At 47.1% G+C, this 16,293-nt stretch overlaps 1 protein-coding gene across 5 annotated transcripts in view; it reads left to right on the forward strand.

Annotated features, from left to right (window-relative positions):
- CACNA2D4 (calcium voltage-gated channel auxiliary subunit alpha2delta 4) overlaps positions 1-16,293 on the forward strand; it is a 398,531-nt gene that overhangs the window by 153,919 nt on the left and 228,319 nt on the right. The gene's annotated exons all lie outside the window — the stretch shown is intronic.

Genomic DNA, 16,293 nt, shown 5'->3' on the forward strand with positions numbered 1-16,293 from the left:
GTGACGTCACCCATAAATTTACTATGGGGCTTCCGTTGATGGACGTGTCTGCACCCGCCTACACAGCGAAGCCACGGCTGACAGCTCAGCGTGGGATCAGAGCTTTAGCCACTGGAGATTGGGTTGGATTGCCTGCAGAAAAGGTAAGTATACTAATTTTTTCTTTTCAAGGCTAGGTAGGTTAGTGTTAGAATGTTGGTGGTTATAGATGCAGGAAACTTAGTTTTTGCATGGACTTCCACTGTAAAGCTGAACTCCAGACAGATATAAAAAACACAAAATAATTCAGCTCTGTGATCATTAATGCATCAATAAATGTAATTTCTTTAATACAAGCAGTGTAAGTACCTGAATTGACCTAATGGCAACCTCGACCAGGCCCTGTACAGCAGAGCTGGAGAGTAAGAGGAAGAAGCAGTACAAGGAGCCAATCAGTTCATGTGGAGCATGCTAAGAGGAGATAGTAGAAAGACGAGCTCATCACTGTGCTGTTTCTCCTTTCACTATTGATGACAAAAGCTGATTTTTTTATTCTGTTAATGGACTATTTTTTTTTTTATCTTGTCATTTTTGGCCGGTGTTCAGCTTTAAATTATTAAAGATGCACGTTTCTCGAACTTGGGTCCCTTTCTCTGGCATTATTGAATTGGATGATGCCTGAGGAAGGGGCCCTAACTCTTAATGTTAGCCAAATAAAGCTTGTCGCTTAAACTCCAACATTTGTGAATTAAATAATGGCTAATGTAGGTTATGGAAACTAACAATGAACTTCTCTTATTTGCTACCCTATGGTTTGTTAAATATACCATGAGTAAGTTCTTGGTTAGAATTGGAGAGCATATTAACAACCTTAACCAGATAGAATCTGGAGCAGCTGTGCATGGCAACAAATCAGCTTCTAGCTTTATTTTAAAACCCTAAGAGCCGGTTCACACAGGGGCGACTCAGATCCGACTTCAGGTCGCCCCTAGTCGGCTCAGGTCGGACAACATGTAAAAATCAATGTAAGTGAATGAGAGCCGTCTTAATGCACACTACTGAAGTCACTCTGACTTCAGAAAAGGTTCCTGTACTACTTCAATCCGACTTGTAGGCGACTGGTACCCATTGATTTCAATGGAGGTTGCCTCCAAGTCGGATCTCCGTCTATACGGAGGCGACTCTGACAGAATTATCAGCTCTCAAGAGGGAACTCCACGGCAAATTTCTGAAAAAAAATTGGCGTGGGTTCCCCCTCTGAGAGCATACCAGGCCCTTAGGTCTGGTATGGATTCTAAGGGGAACCCCCTACGCCGAAAAAAACGACGTGGCCCCCCCCCCCCCGATCCATACCAGACCCTTATCCGAGCACGCTACCCGGTCGGCCAGGAAAGGGGGTGGGGACAAGCGAGTGCCCCCCCCCTCCTGAGCCGTACCAGGCCGCGTGCCCTCAACATGGGGGGGAGCCTTGGGGAAAGGGAGCCCTGCGGCCCCCCCACCCCAAAGCACCTTGTCCCCATGTTGATGAGGTCTTTTTTATTGGTTGTATGGACTGGTGTAACAATTTAATTACTGGTCTTAATACAATAACCCCTTATTTAGTTAGGAAGTATGTGATTGTTAAATAACTTGCGCATAGGGAATTTGCGCGTTCGGATACAGACACCTCTGTTGATGAATTAAACAAACAAATTGCTTCCTTAGGTATATTGTTCCTATGTAGGTGTAAACTTGCTATTTTTGTTTGGGAAACAAAGGGTTCCTTTCCCTTTGGAACAGGTGATGATCTAGTATGGGCAGATTGCCCTATTCTAAGATGGCGAATTGGGAACTGTGACCAGGAGCTCGGAAATGGGCGGTTACAATCACCAGTGAGTACTTATGGCGGTGGGTCAGCATGCCGCTCGTACCCCAGGAAGAAGTCACTTTTGACGAAACGACGTAGGGTTAGCGGCGTGCTGACGTCACCGCATTTCCACGTTAAAGCGGAGGTCCACCCTAAAATGGACCTCCGCTCATCGGAATCCCCCCCCCTCCGGTGCCACAATCGGCACCTTTCAGGGGGGAGGGGGGTGCAGTTACCTGGATAATCCAGGTAACTGCACCCACTTCCGGGCTAGCTCTCTGCGGAACGGGGCGTACGTTACGCCCCCGTTCCGCAAGCGCCCGCCCCCTTCAGCAAGTGCCCCGCTGCCTGCTGGGAAACACACAGCTCCCAGAGGCAGCGGGGACCATCCGGATTGCGCCGCGCGGCTCGCGCATGCGCAGTAGGGAACCGGGAAATGAAGCCGAAAGGCTCCATTTCCTGATTCCCATACCCAAGATGGCGGCGGGACCCGGCAGCCGAGCGAGCGATCGGCTTCGGGTGCCGACATCGCGGGCGCGCTGGACAGGTAAGTGTCACTATTTAAAAGTCAGCAGCTGCAGTATTTGTAGCTGCTGGCTTTTAAAAAAAAAAAAAAAAACGCGGAGTCCCGGTGGACTCCCGCTTTAATCCGGAAGGGCGGGCAGTGCAAACAAGAGAGAGCCGGCCGGCTCGTTTTTTATACGCTATACGCTTATACTCTGCTGGGAATTCGTGAGTTGTTACTTTACTTTTTATATTTTAATAAATCTTTACGGAATTATGCTATGGGAGCTTTTTTTCTTCTCTCTTTGCCGTACTAAATGAATGTGGTGGAACGAGATATACCATAAAGAGGGAGCAGATAGATTGGTGTTACCAACAGAGCCCAGTGTGGGGACCAGGAACGTAACATTTTACAAGCCCGTATGATCTCCTTAAAAAGAGATCTTGACAGCTGGTAAGCCTCCTCTAATTTGGTGGTGGATAATCTCTTTCTACTCTGGGTGCACCTGCTACGTGTGTAAAGGGTGGTTTTTGAGAGTCACCGAAAATGGACTAAGATTCAGCATCCTATCCATCTTTCCTTTTCTTTGGACTGCTTATATGCCTGGAAATCATTACTTTGGCACTATTTTTGCATGTTTTTGGGATTTTTTGTAAATTAGAAAAATTATGTCACTTTATAATTTTGTTTTATAAGTTTTAGCGCAGCTATATTTTTTGAAGGGCCTCTACCCGACAACCCCATGTTGAGGGCACGCGGCCTGATACGGCTCAGGAGGGGGGGGGGGGCGCTCGCTCGTCCCCACCCCCTTTCCTGGCCGGCCGGGTAGCGTGCTCGGATAAGGGTCTGGTATGGATCTGGGGGGCACCCCATGCTGTTTTTTTCGGCGTAGGGGGTTCCCCTTAGAATCCATGCCAGACCTAAGGGCCTGGTATGCTCTCGGAGGGGGAACCCATGCATGTCGTGTTGTAAGTCGCCCCAGGTCGTGTCTAAGTCGTGTTCAAGTCGTCTGCAAGTTGCCTCACAAAGTTGTCCTGGAAGTCATGTCGCCCCTGTGTAAACCGGCTCTTACTGATCAAGGTATAGTTAAAGCTGATTGGTTACAGTGTACAGCTGCTCCGGATTCTGACTGCTACAATCTTAGCTCATCGCCACAATATTGTAGTGTTTCTCAACATTTTAAACTCTTTCACAATAAGGATCCAAGTGGATTAATATTTTTTTTGTAATAGATAGTGTGTATGTATAATAATTGCAGGAGTACCCATTTATGGAGATCAATCTCCCAGCAATACTGTAGATGAAAAGGGTGTACAGGTTTGATACCTGGTATTCTAGGGGATTAAATGTCAATTTTAACCTCACTTGCTTAACCGCAGACTGAATTGGTTATATTATATAGATATGTGGTGTTGTTATTGTTGATCAATTTTTCCCTTATACTTTTTATGTATATATTTTAGACATACTCATTTTAACATTTGTCTTTTGTCTATTTTGTTGCTATTTAAGAGTTTTTAATTAAAATAAGAGGGTGATGGGAACAGAGGCAGAGATCATCCTTAAGTCTGTAGTGTTTATATTCAGACTACCTGTTAATAAGGTGTAGAGCTGCACGATTCTGACCAAAATGAGAATCACTATTTATTTGCTTAGAATAAAAAGACCACGATTCTTGCGACGTAACATCTTTCACATTATACAAAAAAAATGGGATAACTTTACTGGTAAGTTTTTTTTTTTTTTTTTTAATTCATTAAAGTAATTTTTTCCAAAAAAATTGCACTTGAAAGACCACTCCGCAAATACAGTGGGACATAAAATATTGCAACAACCACCATTTTATATATATATATATATATATATATATATATATATATATATATATATATATATATAATGCTTGGGGGTTCTAAGTAATTTTCTAGCAAAAAAAAATGTTTTAACTTGAAACCAACAAATAAATAAGTGGTTAAACTTTTTTCACTTACACACATTCTATTCCATTGACAAATTGTTACAATGTTTATACTTAAAGCGGGATTCCACCCTAAAGTGGAACCTCCGCTGATCGGAACCCCTCCCCCCCTCCGGTGTCACAATTGACACCTTTCAGGGGGGAGGGGGGTGGAGATACCTGTCAAAGACAGGTATTTTCACCCACTTCCGGGCATAGACTCCCACGGGAGTCTACGCCATTTCCTGCCCTGCCGCGCGGTCTGCTGGGACACACACGGGTCCCAGTGACAGCGCGGAGATTTCCTATTGCGCGGCGCGGCTCGCGCATGCGCAGTAGGGAACCGGGAAGTGAAGCCGATTCGCTTTACTTCCTGATTCCCTCACCTCGAATGGCGGCGGCAGCAGCCGAGGCCCGAGCGGACGATCGGCCTCGGCTGCCGGCATCGCTGGAACCCAGGACAGGTGAGTGTCCATTTATTAAAAGTCAGCAGCTGTAGTATTTATAGCTGCTGGCTTTTAATATTTTTTTTTTGGGCGGAATCCCTCTTTAACCACTTTCAGACCGGACCATTTTGCTGGTAAATGACCAGAGGTCTTTTTACACTTTGGCACTGCGCTGCTTTAACTGGTAATTGCGCGGTCATGCAATGTTGTACCCAAACAAAATTTGCGTCCTTTTCTTCCCACAAATAGAGCTTTCTTTTGATGGTATTTGATTGCCTCTGCGATTTTTATTTTTTGCGATATAAACGTAAAAAGACCGCAAATTTTGAAAAAAAATGATATTTTCTACTTTTTGTTATTAGAAAAATCCAATAAACTCAATTTTAGTCATACATTTAGGCCAAAATGTATTCAGCCACATGTCTTTGGTAAAAAAAAAGTCAATAATTGTATATTTATTGGTTTGCGCAAAAGTTGTCACATCTACAAACTAAGGTACGTTTTCTGGAATTTACGCAGCTTTTAGTTTACGACTGCCTATCTCATTTCTTGAGGTGCTAAAATGGCAGGGCAGTACAAAACCCCCCCAAATGACCCCATTTTGGAAAGTAGACCCCCTAAGGAAATTGATAAGAGGCATGTTGAGCCCATTGAATATTTTATTTTTTTGCCTCAAGCGATTGAATAATGACAAAAAAAAAAATTTTTTTTTTTTTTACACAAAGTTGTCACTAAATGATATATTGCTCACACATGCTATGGGCGTATGTGAAATGACACCCCAAAATAAATTCTGCTGCTTCTCCTGAGTACGGGGATACCACATATGTGGGACTTTTTGGGAGCCTAGCCGCGTACGGGGCCCCGAAAACCAAGCACCGCCTTCAGGCTTTCTAAGGGCGTAAATTTTTGAGTTCACTTCTCACTACCTATTACAGTTTTGAAGGCCATAAAATGCCAAGATGGCACAAAACCCCCACAAATGACCCCATTTTAGAAAGTAGACACCCCAAGCTATTTGCTGAGAGGCATGTTGAGTTCATGGAATATTTTATATTTTGCCACAAGTTGCGGGAAAATTACAAACTTTTTTTTTTTTTTTTTTTCACAAAGTTGTCACTAAATGATATATTGCTCATGCATGCCATGGGCATATGTGAAATGACACCCCAAAATAAATTCTGCTGCTTCTCCTGAGTACGGGGATACCACATATGTGGGACTTTTTGGGAGCCTAGCCGCGTACGGGGCCCCGAAAACCAAGCACCGCCTTCAGGCTTTCTAAGGGCGTAAATTTTTGAGTTCACTTCTCACTACCTATTACAGTTTTGAAGGCCATAAAATGCCAAGATGGCACAAAACCCCCACAAATGACCCCATTTTAGAAAGTAGACACCCCAAGCTATTTGCTGAGAGGCATGTTGAGTCCATGGAATATTTTATATTTTGCCACAAGTTGCGGGAAAATTACAAACTTTTTTTTTTTTTTTTTTTTTCACAAAGTTGTCACTAAATGATATATTGCTCACGCATGCCATGGGCATATGTGAAATGACACCCCAAAATAAATTCTGCTGCTTCTCCTGAGTACGGGGATACCACATATGTGGGACTTTTTGGGAGCCTAGCCGCGTACGGGGCCCCGAAAACCAAGCACCGCCTTCAGGCTTTCTAAGGGCGTTACAGTTTTGAAGGCCATAAAATGCCAAGATGGCACAAACCCCCCCCAAATGACCCCACTTTGGAAAGTAGACACCCCTAAATTTAGGGGTACACTAGTGAGACTAGGTAATAAATGGCGGGTGCCCTGAAACTATAAAAAAATAACTAACCAACCAGCGTCACCTGTAACAGTTATATGGTGATCACTGGTGAAAGGGTTAACTAGGGGGCAATCAGGGGGCTTTATGCGGTAGTATATGGGGGTCCCTGGCGCTATAAAAAGCTGCAGCGAACCTAAATACCTACCTGCCTAACTAGCGTCACCTGTGACACTAATACAGCGATCAGAAAAACGATCGCTTATTAGGCTGGGTTCACACTGGAGCGATGCGGGAACGCCACAAATGCGCGGCGGGTTCCCGCATCGCATGCCTCCCGGCGGCAGTTCACACTGCCCTATGCGAACTGCTGGGAGTGTCAGTGAAATGTTACTGACACCCCCAGATCAGTTCGCATATCGCAGTGCGATCTGCAAACTCGGATCGCATGGTGTGAACACCCATGCGATCCGATTCTGCTGCGGGCCAAAAAAAGGGTCCCGTGCGAATTTGCGGCGGGTGCGGCGGGTGCGGCGAATGGCTGAACTCGAATCGCACAGAGATCGGATGTGATTTGCACTGCAGTGCGGTGCGAATCACATCCGTTCTCATAAACCGCTGCAATGTGAACCCAGCCTTAGTGACACTGGCGACGGGGGGTGATCACGGGGTTAAACCTTTATTGGGGGGGTAGGGGGGTACCTTAGAACTAAAGGGGGCTAACCCTAACTGCCCTAACAGTTATTAGTCACAAATGACACCCGCCGGGTGATCAGGGGGTTAAACCTTTATTAGGTAATAAATGGCGGGTGCCCTGAAACTATAAAAAAATAACTAACCAACCAGCGTCACCTGTAAGTTATATGGTGATCACTGGTGAAAGGGTTAACTAGGGGGCAATCAGGGGGCTTTATGCGGTAGTATATGGGGGTCCCTGGCGCTATAAAAAGCTGCGGCGAACCTAAATACCTACCTGCCTAACTAGCGTCACCTGTGACACTAATACGGCGATCAGAAAAATGATCACTTATTAGGCTGGGTTCACACTGGAGCGATGCGGAAACGCCGCGAATCCGCGGCGGGTTCCCGCATCGCATGCCTCCCGGCGGCAGTTCACACTGCCCTATGCGAACTGCTGGGAGTGTCAGTGAAATGTTACTGACACCCCCAGATCAGTTCGCATATCGCAGTGCGATCTGCAAACTCGGATCGCATGGTGTGAACACCCATGCGATCCGATTCTGCTGCGGGCCAAAAAAAGGGTCCCGTGCGAATTTGCGGCGGGTGCGGCGGGTGTGGCGGGTGCGGCGAATGGCTGAACTCGAATCGCACAGAGATCGGATGTGATTTGCACTGCAGTGCGGTGCGAATCACATTCGTTCTCATAAACCGCTGCAATGTGAACCCAGCCTTAGTGACACTGGCGACGGGGGGTGATCACGGGGTTAAACCTTTATTGGGGGGGTTAGGGGGGTACATTAGAACTAAAGGGGGCTAACTCTAACTGCCCTAACAGTTATTAGGCCGCGTACACACGCGCGGACTGTTTGCCCAACCTTGTTCGTCAAACAGTTTCGGCAAACAGTCCGCTCAAAATTTGCATGAGCGGACTTGCCCACACACGAGCGGACTGTTTCAACGAACTGTTTGCCAAACAGTCCGCTCAACTTTTGAAATGAACGGACTCGCCCACGTAAGGCGGAGGCAAATCCGCCCATTTCGAGCACGTGTACAGGTAGGCGGGGCCCGCGAAGGAGACGTCGCGGGCTCCGCCGCCTGGAATGGGCTTAAAGGGGAACCCCAACGCCGAAAAAAATCGGCGTGGGGGTTCCCCCAAAGTCCACACCAGACCCTTGTCCGAGCACGCTACCCGGCCGGCCAGGAAAGGGGGGCGAGCGAGCGCGCCCCCCCTCCTGAGCCGTACCAGGCCGCGTGCCCTCAACATGGGGGGGTGCCTTGGGGAAGGGGGGGCCGCGCGGCCCCCCCACCCCAAAGCACCTTGTCCCCATGTTGATGAGGACAAGGGCCTCTTCCCGACAACCCTGGCCGTTGGTTGTCGGGGTCTGCGGGCGGGGGGCTTATCGGAATCCGGGAGCCCCCTTTAAGAAGGGGGCCCCCGGATACCGGCCCCCCACCCTATGTGAATGAGTATGGGGTACAATGTACCCCTACCCATTCACCTGTGAAATAAAGTACAAAAAAAAACACAACACAGGGGAAAAAATATTTTATTGCACAGCTCCGGGGGTCTTCCGTCTTCGGGGGTCTTCTCGCCGGACTCCTCCGCTATGTGTGTGTAGCTCTTTTACTAGCGGAGGAGTCCGGCTTTCTTCCTCCCCGCCGCCGGCCTCTTCTCCCGACTTCGGGGGTCTTGTCCCCCTCTTCGGTTCTTCTGCCGGGCCACCGCGCCTTCTTGTAGCTCTTTTACAGGCGGTGGCCCGGTCTTCTGTCGCCGCTGCCTTCCGTTCTTCTGTCGCCGCCTTCGGTTCTTCTGCCGGGCCACCGCGCCTTCTTGTAGCTCTTTTACAGGCGGTGGCCCGGTCTTCTGTCGCCGCTGTCGCTGTCGCCGCCTTCCGTTCTTGTTCTTCTTCTTGTTCTTCTTCTTCTTCTCCAGGCGATGTTGACACGTCGCTCCCTCCGGCCGGAATGCCAGGGACACGCTCCGCTGCCACTTATATAGTGACAATGGGGCGGTGTCACATGGTATATGTCACATGGGTTGGTCACATGGTGACCCCGCCCCCTTACGATGTCATAGTCCCATGTGACATCAACCCATGTGACCAACCCATGTGACATATACCATGTGACCCCGCCCCATTGTCACTATATAAGTGACCGCACAGCGCGGCTCTGGCATTCCGGCCGGAGGGAGCGACGTGTCAACATCGCCTGGAGAAGAAGAAGAAGAACAAGAAGAAGAACAAGAACGGAAGGCGACGACAGCGACAGCGGCGACAGAAGACCGGGCCACCGCCTGTAAAAGAGCTACAAGAAGGCGCGGTGGCCCGGCAGAAGAACCGAAGGCGGCGACAGAAGAACGGAAGGCAGCGGCGACAGAAGACCGGGCCACCGCCTGTAAAAGAGCTACAAGAAGGCGCGGTGGCCCGGCAGAAGAACCGAAGAGGGGGACAAGACCCCCGAAGTCGGGAGAAGAGGCCGGCGGCGGGGAGGAAGAAAGCCGGACTCCTCCGCTAGTAAAAGAGCTACACACACATAGCGGAGGAGTCCGGCGAGAAGACCCCCGAAGACGGAAGACCCCCGGAGCTGTGCAATAAAATATTTTTTCCCCTGTGTTGTGTTTTTTTTTGTACTTTATTTCACAGGTGAATGGGTAGGGGTACATTGTACCCCATACTCATTCACATAGGGTGGGGGGCCGGTATCCGGGGGCCCCCTTCTTAAAGGGGGCTCCCGGATTCCGATAAGCCCCCCGCCCGCAGACCCCGACAACCAACGGCCAGGGTTGTCGGGAAGAGGCCCTTGTCCTCATCAACATGGGGACAAGGTGCTTTGGGGTGGGGGGGCCGCGCGGCCCCCCCTTCCCCAAGGCACCCCCCATGTTGAGGGCACGCGGCCTGGTACGGCTCAGGAGGGGGGGCGCGCTCGCTCGCCCCCCTTTCCTGGCCGGCCGGGTAGCGTGCTCGGACAAGGGTCTGGTGTGGACTTGGGGGGAACCCCCACGCCGATTTTTTTCGGCGTTGGGGTTCCCCTTTAAGCCCATTCCAGGCGGCGGAGCCCGCGACGTCTCCTTCGCGGGCCCCGCCTACCTGTACACGCGCTCGAAATGGGCGGACTTTCCGAGCGGGAACAGTCCGCTCATTTCGAAAGTACAGCGGACAGGCCCACACACGGGCGGACTGTTCGCTCAAACACAGTTTCAGCGGACAGTTTTTCGGAATTTCCGAAAGACTTTGTCCGTCCAACTGTCCGCTGAAACTGTCCGCTGAAAGCCCACACACGAGCGGACTGTCCGCCCAAACACTGTTCAGCGGACAAGGTTGGGCGAACAGTCCGCCCGTGTGTACGCGGCCTAACAGTCACAAATGACACCAATGCAAAAAAAAATAAAAAATAAATGACATTGGTGTCACTGTGACTGGGGGGCAGGGGTAATTGGGGGGGTGATCGGGGGGTAAAGGGGGGGTGTGAGTGTGCCTGGCATGTTCTACTGTGTGTGTAGAGTGTTGGTGCAACTCACCGATCCGCTCTCCTCCGTGTCGGAACGAAAAATACCGACACGGAGGAGAGAATACATCACTTCCTCTCCTGTGTTTACATTACAGGAGAGGAAGTGATGTCACGGGGGATTTCTATTCGTCGGGAGCGATCGCGAGGGGGTGGCCATGAATGAATGGCCGCCCCCTCGTCCCGGATCGCTCCCGGACGAAAACCGACCGCCGTAGGCACCGGGCGGGGGCCCGATCGGGCCCCCGACCCGCGGGAGGCAAGGGACGTACATGTAAGCCCTTATGCCTGCCCGTGCCATTCTGCCGACGTACATCGGCGTGCGGCGGTCGGCAACTGGTTAAGTTCAACTGATAAAGAATGTTTTGATTCTTGGCAGACTGCCCAGCTTTTCTCTTCCTTTCTTTTGATGGCTGTGGCTTCAGAAGAGCAGAGAGAATTCTTTGCCTAGAAAGAATTGTGAAACACTTTAGTCAAGATTGCGATAACGATTCTTGACGATTAATTGTGCAGCTCTAATAAGGTGGTATAAATAAATACATTAAAGGAAGGAAGGGATTCCGGCGCTCCAGTTTTTGTAATGACTTATTAGAATGGTACAATACAAGCTTAAATGGCTCATTAAAATCAGTCACTATTTATTTGCAGGTGAGAAGGCAGCCATCCTCAGAGGGTGTCCATAACCTCAGTATACAAGCAAAAAAGACAGGAAGGGGGGTTTTTGGAGGCACCAACTCAAGTAGTTCTATCACATAAATATATATTGTTTTTTTTAACTTACTGGTTTGCAGGTTCATAAAGTGGTGATGTCCATCAAAGGTTAAAAAATCCTGCAGTGTGTTGGTGATAGGGTGCAGGCTCCGCTGGCAGTCCTTTTGCTGTTAGGATGTTAGTCCTGGTTGTTTTAGCAGCTAGTCTGTGTTGTACATGGTGTGGGAAGCTCCACGCTAACCACCCTGGAATGCGGGGGAGGCAGTGATTTCAGAAGTGCTCAGCAAGCATCCAGACACAGAGTATAGAACGTACAGGCTACGCGCTCGGGGCTCACAGCTCCTTCTACTGGCCTGTTTGCTAAAATAAATAAATACATTGTTTCCCTGGGAGGGTGCTTAAATAAGGGCTTAAAGTGGTTGTAAACCCTTAAGCTACTTTCACACTGGGGTAGACGTACATCGGCGGTAAAGTGGCGCTATTTTTACCGTCATTTTAGCAGCGCTATTCGGCTGATAGCAGTGCGGTTTTAACCCCCGCTAGTGGTCGAAAAAGGGTTAAACCCACCTGCAAAGCACCGCTGCAGCAGTACTGCCCCATTGTTTTCAATGGGAAGGGGCGCTTTAGGAGCGGTTGTGGCTTGCAGGACTTTTTGCACCGCTCCAGTGTGAAAGCCCTCGGGGTTCATTGGAGTGAATTGAGCGGCTCTTTCAAGGCACTTTGCAGGCGCTATTTTTAGCACTATATCGCCTGCAATGCGCCTCAGTGTGAAAGTAGCCTAACTCATGTGAAGTGACTGGCCTCAGGTAATACACAGTGATTAAACAAATGCTCATCCATAGGTTGTAACTTTTTTTTATTTTATTTATTTATTTATTTGCAACCCTACTTCCTCTACAGACATATTCATACTACAGATTTTATACAGCTTGTCTGAGCTGTCAGAAAACAGGTGGCTGGGAGCTAAAGTTAGTAAAGTGTTATTAAACCTAAAACAGTAAAATCAGTCTGTATATGCATATGTATAGTAAAGAATGCTTGTTATACTCACTGTACAACCTAAGGTGTTAATCCTCTGCATTGTGTAAAAAGGCTGTTTGATCCTGTCTTCTTGGATCCTCCCCTACTTTTACTGTCCCCAATCCATCTTATGTTAGTACAGAACCTTGGGGGCACTCTACACATGCTCAGTTTGGTGTGTATTGCTAGATTTTTTTTTCTTTTGGGAGGGTGCATGTGATCAGCATAGGGCCAATCGGTTCTTTATAGACAGAGGTTTAGGGGTCCTGCAGCCTCATAGGACAGTTAGAGCAGAATGAAAACTCCTCCTACCAGCTTTAACCAGTGCTCGGCAGGACACTAATAGAAGTCACAAGACTGCTATATACTGCTGAGGAGAAAATATATTTAGCAGTTTCTATGTACTAAAATACAGGTGCATCTCATAAAATTAGAATCATCAAAAAGGTAATTAATTTCAGCAATTCAATTCAAAACCTGAAACTCATATATTTTATATAGATGTGCTAAGTGAGGTACACACTATAAGAAAATTGGGCCCGATTGTACGAGCCTGAACACACAGAATGATTTATTTCAAGTATTTCTTTCTTTTATTTTTGATGATTATGGCTTGCAGCTAGTGAAAACCCAAAATTCAGTATCTAAGAAAATTAGAATATTACATAAGACCAATAAAAAAAGGATTTTTAATACATAAATGTTGGCTTACAGAAAAGTATGTCCATGTACAGTATAGTATGCACTCAACCAGCTTTATGGGATGCTGATTTAATTTTCCAGCAGCACTTGACACCTTCCCACACTGCCAAAGTACAAATACCAGGTTTAATTATCATCGTATCACTGTGCTTGATTGGCCAGCAAACTTGCCTGACCTAAACTCCATAGAGCACAGGTGTCAAACTGGCGGCCCTCCAGCTGTTGCAGAACTACAAGTCCCATGAGGCATTGCATGGCTGATAGTTACAAGCATGACTCCCAAAAGCAGAGGCACGATGGGCCTTGTAGTTTCTCAACAGCTGGAGACCTGCCAGTTTGAAATCCCTACCATAGAGAATCTGTGGGGTATTGTCAAGAGAAAGATGAGACACCAGACCCAACTATGCAGATGAGCTGAAGGCCGCTATCAAAGCAACTTGGGCTTCTATAACAACTTAGCAGTGCCACAGGCTGATCGCCTCCATGCTACGCTGCATTGATGCAGTAATTCATGCAAAAGGAGCCCTGTCCAAGTATTGAGTGTATACTATACTGTAGATGGACATACGTTTCAGTAGAGCTGCACAATTAATCATTAAAAAATCGTGATCTCGATTCAACCCCCCTCACAATCTTAATCCAACATTTACACGATTCATTCATGTAAGTGCAGGGCCGTTACTACTCACTCAGAGCTGTCTAAAACAAAAATAGCCGCAATTGTCAGTGCTGGGAGATAACTATAAACAAAGTACCTTTTAGTTCTTTTAGATCAAAGGAATGAACTTTGGTCTGTAAATGAGGGCAGTTTAACCACTTAAAGACTAAACCTTTTTTCTGACACTTGTTGCTTACAACTTAAAATCTGTATTTTCTGCTAGAAAATTACTTAGAACCCCAAACATTATATGTATATTTTTTTAGCAAAAACCCTAGAGAATAACACACTGTATTTGCGCAGCTGTCTTTCAAGCACAGATTTTTGGGAAAAAATATACTTCAATGAATTAAAAATAAACCGTAAAGTTAGCCCAATTTTGTATAATGTGAATGATGTTATGCCACAAGAATCGTGATCTTTATTCTAAGCAAAAAAATTGATTCTCTTTTTATCCAATTGTGCAGCTCCTCTACTTTTCAGTAAGCCAACATTTCTGTATTCAAAATCCTTTTTTTATTCTTATGTAATATTCAAATTTTCTGAGATACTGAAACTTGGGTTTTGTAAGCCATAATCATCAACATTAAAAGAAAGAAATGCTTGAAATATATCACTCTGTGTGTAACGCATCTATATAATATATACGAGTTTCACTTTTTTAATTGAATTACTGAAATAAATTAACATTTTGATGATATTCCAATTTTATGAGATGCACCTGTAATTGCATTTCCATGTTCCGTGTACTGTGGGGGACCAGATATAGTGAATGCAGGGTCCTGGGTTTACGAACACTTTAAACTCTGCCAATCTCAGTGAGGAGAGCTGAGAGCTGATTGGAGGGAAGGGGCACATCCCATTCATACAGCACACAGGAACAGAGCTGAGGCTTTCAATCACAGGATGTGTGCTGGAACTCCCTTCCCTCGCCTCTCTCCTTCTCCGTCACCTTTCTTCTATTGGTGTCAGGGCTACCTTTCAGAAGTGACTCATGTTGGCAGCAGAGAACTATGGCAGCAGACAGAAATGATACTTAGTGATCTGGATTGAGACAAGGACACGATATAGAGGGATATGCTTTGTTCATACATTGTATTTCACGTCAGAAGTTTACAACCACTGTCATTTTAGAGTTTGGAAATTTAGTTTTAGCATTTTTATTTGATATTTTAATTTGTGAAGTGATGAAGGAGGATCAGTAAATGCCATATTTTATTTTATCTTTTCACATGACAATACTCAAGAAATGATACTTTGCTACAATGTAGTGTGTGTAGTGTAGTGTAGTGTGTAGTGAGTGTACAGCTTGTATAACAGTGTACATTTGCTGTCCCCTCAAAATAACTCTGCACACAGCCATTATTGTCTAAACTGCTGGCAACAAAAGTGAAAATGTCCAAATCCCCTCCCCGCTGTCATGTGACTCGTTAGTGGTACAAGGTCTCAGATGTGAATGGGGAGCAGGTGTGTTAAATTTGGTGTTATCGCTCTCACTCTTTCCTACTGGTCACTGGAAGTTCAACATGGCACCTCATGGCAAAGAACTCTCTGGGAATCTGAAAAAAAATAATTATTGCTCTACATTAAAGATGGCCTAACCTATAACAAGATTGCCAAGACCCTGAAACTTAGCTGCAGTGGGGTGACCAAGACCATACAGCGGTTTAATAGGACAGGTTCCACTCAAAACAAGCCTTGCCATGGTCGACCAAAGAAGTTGAGTGAACATGTTCAGCGTCATATCCAGAGGTTGTCTTTGGGAAATAGACGTATGAGTGCTGCCAGTATTGCTGCAGCGGTTGAAGGGGTGGGGGGATCAGCCTGTCAGTGCACAGACCATATGCCGCACACTGCATCAAATTGGTCTGCAAGGCTGTCATCCCAGAAGGAAGCCTCTTCTAAAGATGATGCACAAGAGAGCCCAAAATTGTTTGCTGAAGACAAGCAGACTAAGGACATGGATTACTGGAACCATGTTCTATGGTCTGATGAGACCAAGGTAAATGTATTTGGTTCAGATGATGTCAAGCGTTTGCGGTTGGCAACCAGGTGAGGAGTACAAAGACAAGTGTGTCTTGCCTACAGTCAGGCATGGTGGTGGGAGTGCCATGGTCTGGGGCTGCATAAGTGCTGCCGGCACTGGGGAGCTACAGCTCATTGAGGGAACCATGAATGCCAACATGTACTGTGACCTACTGAAGCAGAGCATGAGCCCCTCCCTTCCAAAACCGAGCCGCAGGGCAGTATTCCAACATGATAACGACCCCAAACACACCTCCAAGACCACCACTGCCTTGCTAATGAAGCTGAAGGTAAAGGTGGTGGACTGGCCAAGCATGTCGTCTCCAGACTTAAACACTATTGAGCATCTGAGGGGCATTCTCAAATGGAAGGTGGAAGAGTGCAAAGTCTCTAACATCCACCAGCTCCTTGATGTCGTCTTGGAGGAGTGGAAGAGGACTCCAGTGGCAACCTGTAAACTCCACGCCCAAGAGGGCTAAGACAGTGCTGGAAAATA

Source organism: Lithobates pipiens, unplaced genomic scaffold (assembly GCF_037356315.1).
Source record: "Lithobates pipiens isolate NorthernLeopardFrog02 unplaced genomic scaffold, aLitPip1_a1.2 Scaffold_8, whole genome shotgun sequence".
Taxonomy (NCBI): domain Eukaryota; kingdom Metazoa; phylum Chordata; class Amphibia; order Anura; family Ranidae; genus Lithobates; species Lithobates pipiens.